Genomic DNA, 6,000 nt, shown 5'->3' with positions numbered 1-6,000 from the left:
TGAGTCGGAGAGGGCCTTTTCGTTATTTGCATGGTCGCCGCACTGAAACGCGTGAAATGAGAGCAATGGTGAATGCAGAAACAACTCCACAAACAACCAAAACACCCAAATCAAGGTCTGTGTGTTCGGGGCTCCATGGAAAGTATATCCATGCTGCAACCCATAAGAGCAAGATGATGATGCCTAAGTTGAGGTGGTGTGTGTGTGATGGCATCACTGATGACAGTGATGATGTTGATGGCTTGTAAGCTAGTGGTGGTGGTGGTGGTGGTGCAGATGTTAGGTTGGGTGGAGAGGAAGGAGGTGTTGATGTAGGATAGGACAGATATGACATACAGAGTATGCCTCTTGTGGCCAAACATCCCCACAACAACAACCCACTCCACAATGATCCCAACCCAAAACCAACACCAAAACCCAAAATGGTAGTGGTCACAGGCACAGTCACAGTCACAGCCAGTATGTTGTTGATGAAAGTAGATATGTTACCTGTCCCTTGTGTTGTCTTCATCCTTGAGAGTAGAATAGCTAGCATCAAGAGCATCAGTTGCCACACCATAAATGGCATAAACAACTCCAATATGGGTCGCTCCATCCAAAGAGGGCGACGTTCCATAAAGGGAAGCACATCTGAGCATAGTTTCCCATCTTCATGTCTTCACATCAACCTAGCACTTCAATGTCCAAAATTTGACGATAGTTCCAGTATATCAGACAATTTGGCGATAGTTTCGGCGTTCTCGGGTAGTCTCGGTGTTGTCGGATAGCGTTCTCGGGTTCGGATCACGTAATCACAGTGTTCGTCATCGTCGTCGTCAATGTCAAAGACCTTTCCACTATGGGGAGCAAGACAACCGCTATGGGGGCATTGAATTCTGGGGTATCTAGCACAAACTCGGGCTCAATATATACTACTCGCTTATCTAATTTTGATGGCCCCGGCCGCCCGGCCACGGTCACGTGCTGTTTCACTGTAATGTTTCGCCCACTTGCGACGCCTCTCACCTCACGCGTTTGGTTTCACCTCGCGTTTTATCCACCTCCCCGCGTTTGGGTGTGCGTTTGAACCATCTGCGACATGTTTGAGCCCAAACGCGTCCGCTATTGGCTCATTTTGTGTTTCCGGCTCAGCCGGCCGCCGGCCCGGTCCGTATCACGTGTCGGCCGATGTCCGACCGGTCAAAAATGGCCCAGATGGCCGTTCCAGCAGGTTTCCAGCGCTCTACGCATCCCGCGCTCGACATCTCCCCCCTTTTGAAATCTGAGTGTCCTCACTCAGCGTCATCTTTATCCCGATCATCGCCAAATTATCGGATCACCGGTAAGTCAGCCGATTTTCGCATCTTCTCTTCTGCCACATCGGTCTGTTCTGTTCTTTCATGCAACTCCCACCAATCCTTCCTGCCTCACTGCTTGTCTTCCCGGACCTTCCAACACATCCAAGACTGCTTCACAATCCTTTCAAGTCTTGACTGGCGGATAGCTCGCTTGTGACGTGGCATCCCAGGATCGTCAAATTTGACTTGTTGACTCTGGTTCTCTGGCTTCTGTGGGTTCTCATGCATTGTCTGCACCTCCAATCAACTCCCTAGCAATCACTGGCGGTGAAATCAACCAGTCTGCTAGTTTCTGGCAATTGCTCTCGGTAGGTTGGTTGGTTGCGCTTCCCTCGCCGTGTTTTGAAACCTTTCTTCACAGATTTCGACTTGGCACTTTCCGCGCGTGCGAGAGCTCTTCGCTGCTTCATTGTGAGCAGCGGTACAAATGCTCGGGGATTCTCTGTTGCTTCTTGATTGCCTTTCGGGCCGCCGAACCACTCATCCCGTAGCCAATTCATCAGCAATGCATCTTCAACATTGAGCGGTATTCGTTCCAAATTCGCCGGGCCGCGCCTCTTGTGCTCGTCGTAAATCACCCTCGCTCTGGGGTTGTCCACACGCCTGGTTGAGGTCTTCTCTGACCAATAGTCCTTGTTTCTGCACTGTCTCGGCCGGTCCTTCAACACAGCGTTCGAGATTACTGATTCGTTGCACCATCTGCTCGGTCTGGCTGTCGGGGAGAACACTGGGCTCTCTGTTTCGTCCTTCCGACGTCTTGAACGTTAACATGCGCAGTTGCTCACGCAACTCTTCGACCGCATCCTGAAGTTTCGAGTGGGAGTTTCTGAAATATTCCAACCCTGCTGTCATTCCTGCGTCGACAGCTACTGGTGCGTGGATTCTACCACTCTCCAAACGTCTCACAACATTCCAAAGCGACTTCAACTCATCTCGGATGCTCCCGAGATCGTCTCGCAGGTCGTCGTCGTTGTCGGCCTTAGACATTGTAAACTGCTTTTCACTGTATAGGTGCGTCTTCTTTGGATCTAATGGCTCCTTTTTGTAGCGCTTGTAATCGTCCACGAGTGGCATCTGTAGCTTTCGCTCGCCTTCTACAGTCTCCACGGCTCGAGTTCGTCGCTGTTCGGGCGCTTCCAGCCGTCTCAACCGCTCCTGATCATCCTCCATCGCATCTCGCATTCGCAAATGTGAATCTTCCAGAAATCCAATCGCTGCGTTGGTGCTTTTGTCTATGCCTCTTGGTGCCGCGAATTGGCCATTCTGAAGCTGTTTTATCGTTTTCCAGGATGACTCTTCCGCATCCTGCGTATTTCTGAGATACACCTGCAATTCCTCGATCTCCTCTTGGAGGCGGCCAATCCTGTCTTGACGGCCCTCATTCCGTGCAGCACTTGTCGCCGTACGACCTAGTCCATTCTCCTGCAGGCTCAATCGTCCTTCTCCGGGCTCAACTCTGGTCAGATCCGATCCATTTCGGCTTTCGAAACCCCAATACGCTATCGCTTCATTTCCCTGGCCGTCCTGGCTCCATGTCCGGACCTTTGCGAGACGTTGCGGAAGCTGGCCGCCACCTTCCTCCCAATCAAACCCAACGTTGGTTTCCGTGCGTGACTGTTGCTCCCGCGGGAGGCTCGTTTGACTGTCGTGTCCATTGGCAATAGAAGGTCTCGTTCTTGTTGGCACATGGATGGTGCATCCCGTTCTTTCCTGACCGTGAGCCCCAAATCCTGCCCGACAATTCTGTTTCTCAGAATGCTGCTCGAGCTTCACGGCTTCACTTCTTCGGTCGTCAGATATGCCCGGATTGGCAACAACAGGCTCTCGCGGCCGTACTTGATAAACTGGTGGCTTCTTGCCTGCGTCCTCCACTTCGACATGTGAAACTGGCAATGTTCGGCCAACTCTTCGAACATTGCGAATCCCAGAATGTGATCCCGCTTGTCTGTGGTGCGTCGGTACTGTCCTGCTTGTGTCTGTTCCGCTGATTTCAGCATCCATTTGGAGCTGCCTGTGATCTTCATCCTTCTGGTTTGATTCATGAAACTCTGCTGGGGAGTTCTTTTCGTTGATGATGTTGGTGATATCCGGTAAGTCTCCCATCGCTGCTAGGCGCTCGGCAACGTTGATCACTTCCTCCAACAAATGTGGATCTTCTCGACGCCTGTCTGGTGCTGCGACACGAACACCGAGTTCCTCTTGGACAAATCGACCAACCTGTCGGTCCAGTAATCCCCGCCGAACTTGGTCTGCAGATGGAGCAGCTAGTGTTTTCAGGTAATGTTGACACGCTTCGCGATTTGTCAAAACTGACGGTGCCATTTGTAGTTTCTTCACCAAAACCAGCAACTGCCGTCCAAATCGCCGTAGCTGCCCTTCTTCTGCAAGCGACACACCCGCATATTCTACACATAAGTCGGTCAAATCCTCGAGTTGTCCAGTTCGTCTCCTTGCTAACTCAGGATATAGTTCGCGAACCTCCTTCTCGAACTCATTGTACGAATAGACAGGTGCGTACATCTTGAGCTCGCGCCAAAATTCACGTTTCCTTGTTGGCAGATAACTGGTCATCAAGACCTTCCGTTCCTGCTGTCCGGCAAGGCTGCCGAGTTCGAAAATTGTTGCCATGTTTTCGAGGAAATCGGCAAGATCATCAATTGATTCCGATTCGAATGTTGGCCGGTGAGCCTCCCAGGGTCTCGGAATGCGGAACGGAGGGACTGGTTTAGGAGCTGGAGCTGCAGCACCATGCCCTGCATGGCCTGGTTGCTGTCTTGGTCGGGGTATTCGGGAGTGGCCTGACATAAATACAGAGATAGAATTGTCCTGCAACCCATTGGAAAATAATAATTTATCAGAAGCAAGAAGTTCGGAATATTTTTCTGATATTTTAACATATTTTTCTGAGTGTTTTTCTGATTTTTGTGGTTTTTCTAATTTTTGTGGATATTTTTGTGAATATTTTAAGAGAAATTCAGAGAGGGCAGAAACTGAGCGGGAAGGGTGACTGCCAGAGTCTTGAGGTTGAAAAGAGTTGGAGGGGGTGTTTGGGAGAGATTTCAACTGGGGATCATCATGATTGTTCTTGTGGATGAGCCCCTTGCGGTGGGCTCCATATGAAACGCGTGAAATGAGAGCAATGGTGAATGCAGAAACAACTCCACAAACAACCAAAACACCCAAATCAAGGTCTGTGTGTTCGGGGCTCCATGGAAAGTATATCCATGCTGCAACCCATAAGAGCAAGATGATGATGCCTAAGTTGAGGTGGTGTGTGTGTGATGGCATCACTGATGACAGTGATGATGTTGATGGCTTGTAAGCTAGTGGTGGTGGTGGTGGTGGTGCAGATGTTAGGTTGGGTGGAGAGGAAGGAGGTGTTGATGTAGGATAGGACAGATATGACATACAGAGTATGCCTCTTGTGGCCAAACATCCCCACAACAACAACCCACTCCACAATGATCCCAACCCAAAACCAACACCAAAACCCAAAATGGTAGTGGTCACAGTCACAGTCACAGTCACAGCCAGTATGTTGTTGATGAAAGTAGATATGTTACCTGTCCCTTGTGTTGTCTTCATCCTTGAGAGTAGAACAGCTAGCATCAAGAGCATCAGTTGCCACACCATAAATGGCATAAACAACTCCAATATGGGTCGCTCCATCCAAAGAGGGCGACGTTCCATAAAGGGAAGCACATCTGAGCATAGTTTCCCATCTTCATGTCTTCACATCAACCTAGCACTTCAATGTCCAAAATTTGACGATAGTTCCAGTATATCAGACAATTTGGCGATAGTTTCGGCGTTCTCGGGTAGTCTCGGTGTTGTCGGATAGCGTTCTCGGGTTCGGATCACGTAATCACAGTGTTCGTCATCGTCGTCGTCAATGTCAAAGACCTTTCCACTATGGGGAGCAAGACAACCGCTATGGGGGGCGCATTGAATTCTGGGGTATCTAGCACAAACTCGGGCTCAATATATACTACTCGCTTATCTAATTTTGATGGCCCCGGCCGCCCCGGCCACGGTCACGTGCTGTTTCACTGTAATGTTTCGCCCACTTGCGACGCGTCTCACCTCACGCGTTTGGTTTCACCTCGCGTTTTATCCACCTCCCCGCGTTTGGGTGTGCGTTTGAACCATCTGCGACATGTTTGAGCCCAAACGCGTCCGCTATTGGCTCATTTTGTGTTTCCGGCTCAGCCGGCCGCCGGCCCGGTCCGTATCACGTGTCGGCCGATGTCCGACCGGTCAAAAATGGCCCAGATGGCCGTTCCAGCAGGTTTCCAGCGCTCTACGCATCCCGCGCGCTCGACAGCACATCCCTCGAAGACGCCGACAAATTCCCCGCAAGTCCAAGCTCCCGGTACGTTTAGCAAGAGGGCTCTCGTTAAAGGTTGTCATAACATCATCGTAGACCTTCATCCATGTTGCATGCGAGGTCGTTGTGCTATGATCTGTTGTCGAATGGACGCAAATCTCATTGTTGGTGACTCTGCAAAGACGACCTGACCGCTGGCGTCATACCCGACAGGAACCTTCAAATGGATATGGTGCGACTGGTAGTTTTGGTGGCGCCGCCCGGTGCTGTCGCTGCTCATTGTGAAATCTAGAGGTCCGTCGTCAGTTTCTTTTGCGAACGACTGTGACTGTCGCT

This window comes from Mycena indigotica (genome assembly GCF_014461135.1).
Source record: "Mycena indigotica strain 171206Taipei chromosome Unknown Mind.scaff0015, whole genome shotgun sequence".
Taxonomy (NCBI): domain Eukaryota; kingdom Fungi; phylum Basidiomycota; class Agaricomycetes; order Agaricales; family Mycenaceae; genus Mycena; species Mycena indigotica.
The sequence above is the reverse complement of the archived record's forward strand: the minus strand, read 5'-3'. Positions refer to the sequence as shown.